Source organism: Amblyomma maculatum, chromosome 10 (genome assembly GCF_055883805.1).
Source record: "Amblyomma maculatum isolate TAMU_Amacu chromosome 10, ASM5588380v1, whole genome shotgun sequence".
Lineage (NCBI taxonomy): Eukaryota > Metazoa > Arthropoda > Arachnida > Ixodida > Ixodidae > Amblyomma > Amblyomma maculatum.
The window spans coordinates 148,809,530-148,825,458 of record NC_139353.1 but is presented as its reverse complement, the minus strand read 5'-3'; the positions used below and the strand labels follow the sequence as shown (position 1 = coordinate 148,825,458).

The window sequence follows — 15,929 nt, the reverse complement described above, 5'->3', positions numbered from 1 at the left end:
CCCTCCCAGGAAATGTGGCGACGTGAGATGCGGGTGACGCTTGCTTACAAAAATACAGTTTTGAGCACATGATCTCACAGAACTTTTCAATTCTCTTCAGCTCATCCCTGATTACCCCTGAACAGGCACCTTGTTTGCTTCCGACTACATAAAGACGAACGTTTTATGGTTTTATATGCGTGCAGACGACTATAAAAATTGAATGAAATGAAGCTATAATAATGCAGTGAAAGATAACTGATTTGCTCTAAGAGCTGCACTTGAGAATGAATGAATTTAAAGAATGCGAAGGCTGGAGAAGGAAATTAAAGGATGCCCCTAGGAAAGGAAAACCTGGTATGATTGTATCCATTTTTCTTAATAGGCAAAAAAAAAAAAAAAAAAAAAAGTCTGTCAGAAGTGGGATTCGAACCCACGCCCGGAAGACCGGACTGCGACCTGAACGCAGCGCCTTGGACCGCTCGGCCATCCTGACGACGGCGGTAAATGTCCAATTTTACAAAAATATACACACTGCTGCCAATATAGCGGTGTGTACGTCTTTTAGGCGGAGACTGGTGACACGCACCGTGGCACCAGTAAAACGCTGCTGCCACGCACAAAATACGTCACCCTACGTCATCATAAACTAAGCAAAAGAAAAAATGTGCGCAACAGCAAGTGAAACATTTATAATACTTATTTAAAACTTAAAATTGTGGCTTAAAATAAGTTATTGTTCATTTTCTTAATAATTTTAACTTATGTAGGTATCGGCGGCGTTCGCGCGTTGGTCATGGCGTTGGTCGCGCACTTGTACTCATGGCTTATTTCCATGCCTATTTCAGTCGAAGCGTTTCGGGTACTCATATATCAAATCCTCCTCGCTAATCTCCTTGCTAATCTCTGGATTAGCAAGGAGGATTTGAGAAATCCGCGCTTGGTTGCTACAATCAAGCACGGAGTTTGGACGCGCTTGATTGGGACGTACAGTTGCAGACGAAGTTTTTCTCGTGTAGAGCAATTCGCTCTGGGCTTCGGGTTCGGCTGTGCATTGTGCGCTTCATTCGACGCAAGGGAATTAGGCTCCCCGTGGGCTGCTTATCTCGTTGTTCTGCCGAAAGTATTCCGCCTTCAAATGCGCAGTTGGTGCAGTGTTCTGTTCCATAGCTCTAAGGCTGTACGTTATGGCACTGCATTTATTTACCTCCGAATTCCTTTTTTGCAGTCAGCTAGGCTACGCGTTTGCAATTAATAATTCAGTGTTTAATGTATCTGATAGAGACAGGAAATGCAGGCTGTATGGCCGATTAATATCGCTTGTCAGAAAGAAACTGCAGGCAGCAACAGCTGGTGAATATTCGAGGTTGCTTTGGTTGCCTTTGGTACTTATATGAAACTATATATGTATGACCGCGAACTGGGTTTGCATTATGGCTCAGCAGTGTGGCTGATCAATCTGTAAGTCAGAAAAAACGGTACATAATACAAACTCCTGTTTTTGGAAGGTGCAGTTGTGCCCTGTATCTCAATTAACTCGGCAGTTTTCGTGGAGCCTCCCCGCCCATACTTCTATAGTTTCCATCTTTCAGAGATTTGTTCAAGTCAGTGCAGTGGCATCGTCTTTTGACTTGTTATTATGTGAAAGTTGCGATATGGGCAGTATGGTATGGGCGATATGGGCAGTCAAGAAAAAAAATGATTTTCAGTTGAGGTTCGCAGTTGCAAAATTTCTAAATATGCTTTTGGCACAGACTCGAAGCACCAGTTTGAATAAATTGAACATTCCAATTAGGCAGTTCAGCTAAGGCTTCCAGTTTTAATGCTTATTTTGTTGGCACTGACCTGAAATGGCCTAGCACATTGGACCCTCCTCTTGCATTCAGTGGCAGATCTCCATGGAGTCAGAGTTATTTCGTTTAATCACAACTTATGTGGTTATAGAAATTATGCAAACTACACAGCAGTTTAAGTTGTAACATTTTTTTATTGAATGTTCAACGGGGCCTTCCAATTGAATATCCGAAGTAAGTGCCAATCAGAAGTAGAGAAACCATTTGAGCTACCTGATTACATTCACAAGTCCAGCTGGCATGTCTTAATCTATTTCATTCCTAATAGACACTTGGTGTCTTTTATCCTGGGGTAAATTGGCAGCACACTTGGCAAAGTTACTGTTCAAAAGCAATTAAATTACATTACCAATTACTTGCTAAGCCTTAAAAATATAATGAAATTGCTAAATACTGCTCCCAAAAAGTAATGACATTACCATTACTTCCGCAGAGCAAATTCCTTCTCATTAATTACTGTCTGGATTTCATCTGTATATAAATAAGTAAAGCTTGTGAACAAAACCTCTCCAAACACTAGAGCACATTCTTTCATCTTCTCATCTTCCTGCCAAATTCTATCCAGTAAGACTATTCCCTCCCCTTTTCCTACAGAACAGGCTATTAAAAATATAAGACAATGGCAACAAAAACAATCGTGGTCAAACCCGCCGTGAACATTTCCGCCTGTCTCTTCCCCCAAACCCCTTGTTTGCCCGTGATGGCAAGTGTAACCAGGCGCCACTGTGCCTATAGCCAGTATGCAACAGTGAGTGCTACTGCACACTTTCAACTAGTTTTGACCTTCTACCATTTTGCACCATCTGTCACTTCGATAAACCCTCAACGCCTTAGATGTATACCTTCTGCTTAGAGAATGGTTGTGATCCGGAGAAACAGGGCAGGTCTGAGGCCTTGAACATGTAGTTCTACTCAATTCTGTCTTTTTTTGCTTATCATGATCACTGTGGGACAGGCTTGCTGCATGTCATTACTGTTTTCTTGGCATCGTACTGGGAGTACATAGTATGAAGTATAGAAACAGCAGTGAGTCACTTTAATAAAAGTAATTTTGAAATGAATGAATTACTTTCAGTGCTTAAAGTCTGGCTCTATCAGAGACTCTAGAAATTTGAGCGCAATTGTTGAGGAGGAACTAAGAGGGTGAGAGAAAGGGCTGGCGGCCTTTGCACATGTTTCTATTTAAATGAGAGAAATTATATATACATATATATATATATATATATATATATATATATATATATATATATATATATATATATATATATATATATATATATATATATTAAGGAGGTTTTTGTGATCATTTTATGACATGCACCTGAAAAAGTGATCCCTGCACTCTGCCAGCATGATCGATGATCTGTGATGTAAAGCAGCTTATAGTGAAACAACAAAGTGTAAGCACTTGTAACATATGCAGTATTTCTTTAAAGCACTTTATATAGAAAGTACAATCTTAATTGCACATTAAATGTAAAATCAACTAAGAAAAAAATATATATGCTATAATTTTTACACTTCAAGTGAACGCAATGAAAATTAGCAAAAAATATTGTAACAGCTACCAGCTTGGTTTGTCTGGTGACAAGTGCATCATCTGAATAATATTGCATGAGCATATTGACAATTTGCTCAGCTAGTACCAAAACACAGTGCGAACCGGCAAAACCGAAGAGATGGCATGTGAAAATACCTTAATTAGTTCCAGCCTCTGTGTAAAGGGACTAACTTTTGTTTTCTTCATCACAGGTTTTAGAAAATTCGAATTCTTACTAAAATTAAGTAATAATTCTTACAAAAACTTGCTGCAAAATTTTTTAACAATCATAAGCATTCTCTGATTGCCACTGAAAAGAATAAAATTCGAGGACACTTTGGTGACTAAAGTGATGAAAGGCGAAAGCCTGAGTGCTGCATTCTGCTACGCGACTGTTGCGCATGTAGCGATGAGTGCTGCTACAAGTAAAGCGAGTGACTACTCTTTCACATTCTGCAAGTGCATTTATTCAGTGCATTCTGCTTGGCAGCGCAGTGACAAGATCGCGCTCCTTGCATCTTTGCAGTTGTTCTACATTTACTGTTGTGTGGTTGATTTTACCAGGTGTGTGGCATTAATTAGTAATTATGAATGAATTAGGCATTAATGTGTAATTAGTAATGAAATAAACAATAAGTCATTTATTTGCAGTTAGCCATTAATTGATTAGTAAACAGTCATTGATTGCCATATGGCCATATAAGCCACGCATTCGCGCATACTGTGGTGGTGCTCTGTGATTGGTCGAGACCTCCATGATGTCATCCTGTCTCGGCCGATCAGAGCTGCCGCAAAAGTGTGATACTTTGGTTGACGACAACGATGAGGCAATAAAGGCCTTTGCCAAACGGATGCACCTGCTTCATATTCGTGCAGTGCTGGACACCGGATATATTCAAGTGCGGGGGGTCTCAGACCTCTCGTAAAAACTGATGAGGGTTCTCGGACACAATGACACCCCCCTGACTTTAAGTGATAATCTTATCATGTATCTAAAATAATAATGTGAGCTATTGCACCTTTATTGTAATGCTAGTGTAGTGCATCTGGCAAGTATATTCCCACTGAAATCAGGGCTAGTAGCTGGTAATCGATATGCCTCCAAAAGCAAGTGTATGATACCTTGCTTGTGACCATTGATGAGATAGAAACTTCAAAAAGGCTTGAAATAGAATCTAAGACAGCAGCAAAGGTAGGAAGAGAGCCTAGTGGATTAGTGAACCAGCAGGAGCTCAAAGGCAAGATATCCAACAGTTAGTTGTAAAGGAATAAATTACAGAAAAAGATATATGTAACAAGGGGACCCAGATAGCCAGGTGGGCTGGTGAAGTAGATAGCTTGTAGGGATAAAGCAGTTTACACTGGAGAGGGTTAGTTGGAGAAAAACTATAGATGCCTTTGTCCTAGCTGTATAGTGAATGCGATTATGCTAATGATATGTAACTTGAAACTTACATGCCCTGGAGAGGCATGCTGTGTTGAACGTTTTCATGCCTAAGAGAAACTGAGATATTTAATGTTTAAAACATCTGCATTGTACCCACATATATTTAATACAAGCTGTTTTCATAGGCAGCTGAATTTGACACACATTTAAGGTGGCGCACATATCAAGCACATTAATTTGAGTGTACTAAAATTGCCCTTAGTAACTAGGTTTATGTCGGTTATCCCCCATGAAAATAGACACCTAGTATACTTTGTTCTAACGTACCCATATCAGCTGGAAAAGCATATTTCCAGCTGAATTTCTAGCTGGACGGCCATATTTTTCAGCTGGAAAAAAAATGATATTCCAGATAAAGGCTTGACTGGAGGTGTAAATCAGCTGGAAATCTCAAAATTCCAGCTGGGCATGCATGATTTCTGGTTCTATAATCTAGCAGGAAATAGATGCCATTCCAGCTGGAATTGCTTTTTCCCAGCCGGAAATCACAGTTTTCTAGTTGGATAATTTCGGTACACGGTTCCATAATCCAGCAGGAAATGAGTGTTTTTTTTCGTCTGGGATGAGCTTTAACATCCTAGAGCGGCTCAAGCTATGCGACATGCTGTAGTGGAGGGCTTCATAAATTTTTACCATTTGTGCACGATTCGCATAGCACATGGACACCTCCAAGCAGTCTCCACAGCCGTGAATCGATCCCATATTCTTCAATAGAGCAGTCGAGCACCCAATCACTGAGCCATCAGGTTGGAGCGCTATAATACTTATACTTACCATGTGGATAGTATATAGACATACGCATGATCAAATGAAAAAAAAAAAAAACTGAAGTTATCTATAGGTGGCAAAATGGAACTGCAGTTTCACTTCACTAGCTGTAGTATGCATGTTCTGCAGCATACAGTTTTACTGATTCTGACAGAATGTATATGATAATATCGATAGTATTAATTGGTAACTCATGGATGCATTTAGAAACACTGAGCTTTGTTCACCACATGATGCAGCATATAACTACAGTAGAACCCCGCTGTAATAAACTCGGATATAGTAAAGTGAAACTGAAGTCCCAGTCCATCTTCCATAGACAGCTGTACTTTTTCCCCCCTTTATGTAAAGATAATTTTGGTAAAAATCGGTTATAGTAAAGTGGGCCTGGCCGCGGCGACGACTCCCAAGATATGACATCGCCGCCCGCGTACTACCTAAAATCACGAGGAAAAAAAAAAAAATATATATATATATATATATATATATATATATATATATATATATATATATATATATATATATATATATATATATATATATATATATATATATATATTTCAAGACAAAAATAACACCGAGTGTCCTTTTAAGTGGCTTTACCACCAGACTTAGCAGTATTCAGAAGAAGCCTACTTTACAAAGGCCTTGGAGCCGTGAGGGAAAGCACGCAGCGCGTAGGGTAAAAAAGGAAAAAGCTGTCTACAAACATGGAAAGGAAGCGGCGCGGTCCGTTCAGAGAGTAAAGGAGAGTAAAAGTGTACCAAGAAATAGTTAAGGGGAAGAAACGGGCGAACATTCCCAGCACTGTGCAGCAGAAAGCATGAGGCAGCGGTGGCAAGAAGTGAAGGTGCAGCGTGTGTAGTTTTGCAGCACTTGACTGCCACTCTCATTTATCATTTATTGCCTTTTAAAAGACAGAAATAGCAAAATGTGACGCCATGTTCATGCAAGGCTCTGATTTTCACTTGAAATCAAACTTGGTTGTATTCGTAGCCACATCCTCATTTTTTATAGAGGTACTTCCACTAGATGTAAAAAATTTTGTAACTGAAAAAAATTGCATGAAGACATGATAAGGGAGGGATGGAAGCTATTTTAGAGTGTTTTTTTTTTCATTAAGCAACAAGACATGTTCATTAAGTGCCCATTCAGCTACTAGACAGCATCTTCAGGACCATGTCATCACCAACAACTGATATAGCAAAGACCCTGATGCTATAGTGGCTCATACAGCAGTCAGCTCAACCGCCAGAATGTGTTAATGTGAAGATATGAAGCAATTTGAGAACAAATTTTGTGTTCCATATGACAAGAAATGAAGCTCATTAATGTAGTAGATTGAACATGTTTGTGTTGTATGAAGGGATGACAGCACACAAAAATGGATAGGGGCACATATAGCAACAAACGACAAGATGAGCACTCATTTGTCTGGTCATTCCTTTAAGAAAAGGAATCACGAATTGTGTCTTCATCATTTCTGAGCTGTTCATTCCTGTCTGACAAGGTTTAAACAATCTTTAAGGGAGGAGATAAGAAAGAAATATCTAACTAAGGACCAATATCCATTCTATCCGATTCTTCAAAAGCTCTAGTTATAGTTAAAAAAAACTGACAACTCTTCAAAAAACACTCTTACTATTAATGACAGTCAGTTCGGCTTTTGCAAACGACGGTCCACTGAATCTGCTCTGCTGCTGCAAAAAGAAATTATTTTTCAGGGTACTGAATGTAAGAATACAACACGTATGTTTTTAGACTTTAGTAAAGCACTTGATCTCCTCAATCATAAAACTTAATAAACTTGAAAGGTACAGCATCCGCGGCTCCCTTCTTATTCTGTTTCGATCGTATCTGAGTCAATGTAAAAAGGCTGTCTGTATTGATGGAATTCTGCCTAGTTTAAGAGCTATACAATGTGGAGCTTACCAGGGTAGCCTTCTGGGTCTGTTTCTTTTTAATGCTTAATGATATAGTTATATAACCTTGCTTTCGACGTTATATATGTTTTGTATGCTGATGATAAAAGCTTTTTCTTACTGATTCGTCCATATATAAGTAACCTATTAAAAAGAGGAAACATTGTTCTTCAGTCACGGTTAAGATCAAATGGACTTGTTAAAATTGTCAATAGTAAGACATCTCTTTTGAAGACATAGCGCAAAAAAGAGACGGGGACAACACAGATGTAGACAGGACAGGCGCTAACTGACAACTTTATTTTCGAGGAAAACCGCAGCACAATTTATGTCAAAACTCGCGTGACAATCAAGGGGCCTTATACTATGACCAAATACAGTTTGACAAAGGGCGGCCGACAATCTTGACCCGGAGAAACCAAAAAAGAAACAAGGGGGCCGGATAGCATTATCAACAGATTATATAAAACTCATTGTGAATATAATACAACAGATGTTTTTAGTTGTGACTCTGCTTTTGCTTCGCACGTTTTATCTGTTTTTAGTTCTGACTCTGCTTTTGCCTCGCACGTTTTTTTGGTATTGACCTATGACTGTTTTTACTTCCCTTGTTTTGAGCCCTTTTAGGCTCGCTCGTTGCTGTGGTTGGGTGGCACCGTCCCTTGGCCGTGATGTTGTTCGCACCCCATCTGTTGTATTATATTCACAATGAGTTTTATATAATCTGTTGATAATGCTATCCGGCCCCCTTGTTTCTTTTTTGGTTTCTCCGGGTCAAGATTGTCGGCCGCCCTTTGTCAAACTGTATTTGGTCATAGTATAAGGCCCCTTGATTGTCACGTGAGTTTTGACATAAATTGTGCTGCGGTTTTCCTCGAAAATAAAGTTGTCAGTTAGCGCCTGTCCTGTCTACATCTGTGTTGTCCCCGTCTCTTTTTTGCGCTATGTCTTCAAGAAACTGCTACCAACTAGCCCAAACCAAACATCTGTTGCATCTCTTTTGACTTTTAAACTTTAAAGTAACTTTATCAATGTCCATTTTACTTACCTTAAAAATTAATAACAGAATAGAAAATATCTACAGCTTTAAATCGTTGGGTATCATTTTTGAGGCACATATGAAAGGGACAGAACAGATTACATATATTGCAAAGAGAGTGTCACAGTCTGTTGGCGTCCTTTGCAGATGTCTCAGAATTTTCTCCAAATCTAAAGTTGATAATCTACAACACAATATTCGAATCTTATCTTAACTATTGCCATTTGGTCTGGGCCACCACATCAAGCACTAACATTAATAAGTTACTAATGCTTCAAAAGAAAGTAATTAGATTAATTGTCGGGGACAGTTATACAGCTCATAACAGCAGATTTGTCTTCTTAAATATAAGTTTATTTGCATTAATGTCCTCTCTAAATACCAACTAGTATATTATCTGAGGTTCTCTTCTCCCACAGCAGCTGCTTTTCTTGTGTCCCTCGCTAAATTAAAACCAAAAGAGAAATATATCTTCACCCGATGCACTGATAAATTGGTTCTGCCACCCTTAAGAATAAATTATGCAAGACACTGCAGGCACTAAAGTAGTTCTCATTGCCTCATTTAATTGGTAAATAAATATACTTCCAGGGTAAATGATTTCTTTTCCCCATCTCTGAGGGCACTGAAGTTGCATTTTGTCGTGAGTATGGTTGATGTACACCAACATTATTATTCCATTATATATATATATATATATATATACATATTGCCGTGTAATTCGATAGCTTTGTTTGCAAGCTCCCTTGTATGCCATTTTATTGTTTATGTTGCTTTTGCCCTGGGTCACTCACTTTCAAGCTACAGAGTGGTGGCTTTTTTGTCTGCGGTCGCTGAGTCACAACCATTCTCCGAGCAGAATTTAAGGTACGTGAGGCGTCGAGGGTCCGTCGAAGGGACAGATGGTGCAAGGTGGTTGAAATTCAAAACTAGTTGAAAGCGCTCAGCAGCACTCACTGTTGCGTCAGCTATAGGCACAGTGGTGCCTTACACTTGCCGTCACGGGCGAAAAGGGGGGGAGGGGAAGGAGAGACAGGTGGAAATGTTTATGGCGTGAACATTACCAACTGCAAGCTGCTATGGTCAAGTTCATTCATTCATTCATTCATTCATTCATTCATTCATTCATTTTATGGATAAGGAGACATGAAGCAGTAATCTACTGCTTTTGAGTACTGCAATTCCTTTATTTATATTTGCAGTCTTCTGAAAGTGAAGCTTCCAGTACAGCACTTGGAAAATATTATTTAAAATATAAGACTGTTGGGACTGTGGTTGCTTCAAGTACCAGTGAAGAGAAACAAGCCATATATATATCTCCTGTTTGCTAACTTCACCTTGAAAATAAACTGACATCTGATGTACAGACCAAATGGCTAGCCAATTGAACTGAATTGAGCATAGAACTTGCTACAGCAAACAGCTCATGGTTACATTTAATGAAAACTCAAGTCCCAGTTCGTCTTCTGCAGACAACTGTAATTTTTTCACTTTTATAGTAAATACATATTTGACAAAAATTTGAAGTGCATCTGGCCGCGCCGACGTACTTCCCATGAATTAAAATATACCTATAGAAACGCAAAAGCAAAAAGCAAAGTTTTTTAAACTCTTTACCACTAGGCTCAGCAGCTCTGATAAGCAGATATAGTAAAGAAATTTGCTGGTCCGAGTGACTTTACTATAAGGAGTTCTAGTACTAGTACTTATTCAACCTGAATCAATGCTTTCAGGGCCTGCATTATACGAGCTCAGTCAAAAAAGACCAATTGGATATTTTCAACTGTAACCATTTAATTTTCCAACTGGAACCAATGGTGTTTTTTGACACTTAACCCATTGCAGCTAATGGGTGAGACCAATTGCACTCAGTGGGTCCAAAGGGATGTGCCAATGTTATGTATAAACAATGGGTCACACTCATTGCACACAATGGGTCCAACGGAACATACGGAATGGGACAAAAGGTTGACTGACTTACAATTTGCATGGAAACATGCTTGATGGATATCAAGGAGTACAGGCAAGCATACGTCTCGCATAAGAAATGCAATACTGTACACAGATGCATTATATAACACAAGATTCCATACACCCAGCAAACATACTTCTTCCTACTCTCATGCTGGGGCCAGTCTTGCCATTCGAGTGAAGTTATTTCATTTAATTTTGTAGGCGCAGCGATAGTAAGAGGAAGAATTGTGTTTTACAGGTTAAGCTACTGATAGTCATATATCCAAACCAACTCGTCCAGTTTTCTGTCTTCCAGAAGTTGACTGCTGATTGTTGTTATTTTGAATATTGTGTTTGTTTTCTTTGTGAAATATGGAAATGTTCCCATGGATACACCCAGTGCAGTTGGCCAGACCAATTGGACTCAGATGGTAATTGTCTCACTGTGTGCATATGGGTTTGATAAAGTGGGCTAACCAGTTGGTAAAGATTCATTTAACCGAGTAATCATTTGGAACATATATGATCTGATTAATACTATAGTTATGCACAGATGGCACTCTATAGACTACTTTGCACAAGTAGTTGCAGGATCCAAGTGACCTATCAAATTGAAACCTACTGGAATGAGATTTTCAAATGGCATCAAGTGTTCCAAGTAGACTTTCCAGTGGGTTCCTATCAATTCCAACTGGAACCCATTGAGCCCAATTGGGCTGCCTACTTGAAAGGAAAATTCCAATTGGAAAAAAATTGAGTGCATCAGTACGATTGACATTCCAGGGGGTTCCAATGTTTTTTTTTTTTTTTGTTTTTATTTTTACTGGGGCCACTTTAACTCCCTCTTTGCCATCGCACAGATGAATCGTAAGTGTATCATACTTTCTTGTGGTACACTAGCTTCGACGTTGACATTTGTTAGCACTACATGTTTACAGAATTTTCAACCTCTAGTTGCTTATTTCATCTGGAAGTTTTCTAAATGACATGAAATAAGGAAAAGTTTTGGTCATATATAAAAGATGAAAGAATATTTTCCAAGGGCCTTGAAAAGGTTATTCTAAGCCACCTCGACATAGTCAAGCACAATATTTTATCAAAATCTTGGCATGGCTTTCGAAAGGGCAGGTCAATCCGCCCTTCTGTGGTTACAACATATTAAGGCTGACATATTCACTTTTGGCATTTTTGTTTTATTTATTATGCCATGTGACTCTTAATAAATTAGATTGTTATAGTGTCCATGCTCTTTTGCAATCATATCTAACCGGCTGAACTCGGTACATTCACATCAATGGCTATCATTCTAATTTGCTATGCCAGGTGAAAACCTTGTCTAACTGGTTTAAGGAACAAATTTCCAGTTAATAGCAGTTGAATTACAGTTGGGGATTCATTGTTATCCAACTGGGATGAACTAGAAATTTGTTCCTTAAGCCAGTTAGAGGGATTTGCACCTATGTTCCACAAGTCAGCATTCTTGGGCTGTTCTTAAATCTAATTTATATATAAATGATCTCATGCATCAACTTAAGTTTGTTTTTTAGCTCAACTAATAAACTTGATATGTTTGAAATGGCTAACGGCTAGTGCACTGTAAAAACTACTTGAACTACCAAATAAACAGCCTAAAAATTGATGAAACTAAAATCGAAGGAATTTTATTTGCTCCTAAAAACAAACATGTTTCCCCAAGCCTCAATTTAAAATTAAGAAGTCATGAAATAAACGTTGTGATACAGCATAAAATCCTAGGTGTATATTCTCAAGTCAGCTGACATGGGATAGTCATATTGAACAGGTATCCAAAAAACTCCTGTTGTAGGTATGCCCTCTTTCAGACCCAGAATCAAGTTTACCATGTCATATTCTGTTCCCGCCTTAACTATTGCATGCTGGTATGGAAGGCAACTACTAAAAAAAAAAGACATCAGTGCACTTCTGCCTCTAGAAAAAAAAAAAGCCGTTTGTTTCATAAACAATTACTGTCAAGCTTCAACAGAGCTAACCATTCAGCATCAAATTGTCTCTCTATATTATTTCTTTATAATTTATTATTACCATCTTTTTATCATTTGCACTTTGATGATGAAAAATGTCAGCAATTTAATAACCCAATCAGGGGCAACATTGTTTTAATATTTTGTACCTGTGAAAAAGGGATGATAATTGACATTGCCAAACTAATTACCTCCTTCAGTCTTTTAACTTGTACAGTGCTAGTTCTACTAAATAAACTGTATTTTTCCAATATCAACCTTGTGAGTGACAAAGTTTTGTGTTAAATATTTCTAGAGGGGCCTGTGTTTTCTATTTTACTGTGCATTGCATGGTACCTTGTTCACTGAACCTATAAATGTGAATTTTGTGTGCATTTTGCTATGTTATTTTAGGAATAGTAATGTTGCATATTGTCGGTACTTTGGTTCATCTTTCATTAAATGCATGCACTCAGAAAAGGCTGAATTTCTTCATTAGAAACTTCTTGTTTGAACTTTTGATAATTCTGTCACTGCAGCCTCCCTTACCTCGTCCTAAACTGTCTCTGCAGTTTTTTGTCCGAGAGTTCATAAATGAAATGTTCAGCATAAATTAGATGAATTGAATTAAAATAATTTGAATTACAGCTGGGCTTTTGAACGGGAAATCGCTTCTTTCCAGCTGGAAACTATATATATTCCTGCCAGAATGACAGTTTTCAGGCTGGATTATTGAACTCTATCCATCTGAAAAGTATTTTTGTTTCCAGATGGAAAATTTACATCTCCAGTCAAACAGCTAAACAATTTTTAGCTAGAGTGACTCCAACAAGTCATATAGTGACATATATATGATCCTGCACAACACTAAACAACATATACAACTCGGTGCACTCGCGTCGATACCATGCATGGAGCCAAGCATACAATAACTAGGCCATAATTAAGAGGTGCTATATAGTACTTGGTTTTATATGCTAGTGTACTGACTGTGTTTGTGTGATATTATGTAGATATGTTAACGTAATGCTTAATGTCAGACCAGGTGATTCATATGAGTGGGTGAAAATGAGTAGCCAGAGCCCTCTGCTTTATTGTTTGTGTAAATAGAAAAAAAAAGGGTGCCCCACGGGGTAGTGATGAATGGGTAGTAAGCAAACCTTTCTAACAAAATACTATATCTGTGCATGCGCTCTGTTGCAGGCAGAATTTAAGAGATTTAGTTGCAAAGTACTGTTAGTTAAAGATGTCTTCGCGGTAAGAGACAGGGAGAAAATTCTGCAACCCACTGCTTCAAGTATATTTTTATTATGTTGTTTTACAGTTATTATTGAAAAAGTGCATAACGATGTAGAGAAGACTATATCAAAGGGATTTTGCTTTGTAATGTTAAATAATGTTTATAATACAACACAATGATATTCTTTGATAATTTATAACAACATAATAATTATAACATTGAAAAGATCAGATAATTACTTATGTAACACAAACAATAATACAACTTACACAATAGTTTTATTATTCTAATGTTGCTACCAGCTGAAGAATTATTTGGCAATTGCTGATTTGCTTCTTGTTCATTGTTTATTGGCATAGATGAAGCATGCATCTATGAGCGGAAACAGGTCTTGTCATCACCTTTGCATGCGGTTCGCTCTGCGGAGCAAGCACTTTACATTAACATGACCAAAATATGTGCAGCAATCCCGTCCTTTGAGCTAAATTGTAGAATATATTTGTAGCAAAAGTTATAAATTTTCAACATGGATCTTTTTTATTACATTAACCAATTCCTATCACTGCTTTGCCGGCTTCCGCCCACGATGCAGCATCACAGCCAGTGAAGAGGATATCGGGTACTTTTTTGTAAAAAAATATCATAATGGGTGGGCTTTACAGCAACATAAGTTGACATGCAGAGAAGCCCCCTGTTTGTATAATGAAGACGTCCTTGCATTCCATCATTCTACAGTGTTCCTTTTTCTTTTCTCTTTCAAAAACAGCGTACCTGGAAAATCATTGAGATGGGGCAGTAAGTAAATATTTTCCAGCGCTGAAAAATTCGGCAGATATAATATGTGCCGCGTGACTATAGTTCAACCCGCATGCATTAAATAAAGATTTTAGTTTTTTATTATTATTTTGCATGATCACCACAGCTCGTTTCGTAATATATTCAACCAGCTGTTACGCCCAAATGCGAGCACCCTGTTCTTTCTGTGGTACATATGTCTCACTTGTAATATATGTGGCACATATGATAACAGGCCGCGCGCACTACCGCGACCCTAGTGTGATTCGCATTTCATATAACCTAGAATTGCTTACACGGAAGCTCTACTGATAATATATAGCTACGCTTCGGCGTCGTTAGGTCGGATGTCCTGTTCACTGCAATTCTCTGAGACACTCGAAGTTGTATACTATCTCGTGTATGGTGTTCTCGTGTCTCCCAGGCCGCGTCGTCTGCCATCTCAGCTGCAGCCATGGATGGTATAACAGAATTGACAGGCGAAAACTAAAACACACCATCTATGCGGACCTTTATAGAGCCTGAAATTTAATTTTTAAGTGCAATATTTCATTTGCGGTTGCTTCTTTTTCTTTTTTTGTCAACAAATGGTACAGTGCGGCACTGCTGCAAGCTACTTTCACTGCGGGACGTACTACAAATGGCGACGCACTGTAGTTATAGTATAGTTATAGAGGATATTCTAGGCACTATATAGAGGCTAGTCAAATGTGCTAGCCTCTATAGTGTCATGTCTCTTTCCAGGGACCATTACCACATTGAGAACACTTCCCGCATTGACTGTTTTGGTAAGGCTCTCTTAGCATTACTGAAAGTTATATAAAAAGAATTCACAGTGGATTTATTGCATCAGTCATTTATCGTAAAATTTGCGCGTAGATACTTCAATCATTTGTGCTCCCGGTTTCTTCACGTCGTTGGGATACAAGCGGGACAGTGTGTGTACTTGCGAGGTTTGTGTACAGTGCGAGTTGATAAGCCCCTTCGGTCACGTCTTCTCCAAGTGTGCAGTGCTGTACTTAGTAGTACGTAGTACATGCTAATTTGGTGCGGTAGCTACCCGTATAGCTACTCGCTGTTGCAGTATCTTCTTTTTTTTTATGTTGCTTTCCCGAGAACTGGCCTTCATATGTAAGTGCATCGTTGTTGCTTTCAGCTGTCTTAGGCACAGCCTGCCTGTATGCTAGCACACCGTTTGTTGTGTATGCTTCGCCCCTCTGTACTTGTGCACTGCAGAGAAGCACCAGGGCAGATGATCATCACTGTATTTTAGTTCATGTCATGGGCTGCCGGGACTTCATGTACTGCCTTGTTGTACATGCTTACATTTTAGTTAACTGTTAATTCGTAAAATATAAACAAATGTTAACTTTTCTCATATAGCTGTAAATATTTCGTCATACTGTCTAGGATG

The 15,929-nt window shown here is 38.6% G+C and overlaps 1 non-coding gene across 1 annotated transcript; it reads right to left on the bottom strand.

Moving 5' to 3' along the window:
- Nucleotides 1–391: 391 nt before the first annotated feature.
- Nucleotides 392–475, bottom strand: TRNAL-CAG (transfer RNA leucine (anticodon CAG)). The gene has a single exon. It is a non-coding gene; the product is annotated as a tRNA-Leu (tRNA).
- Between the last annotated feature and the right edge of the window lie 15,454 nt (nt 476–15,929).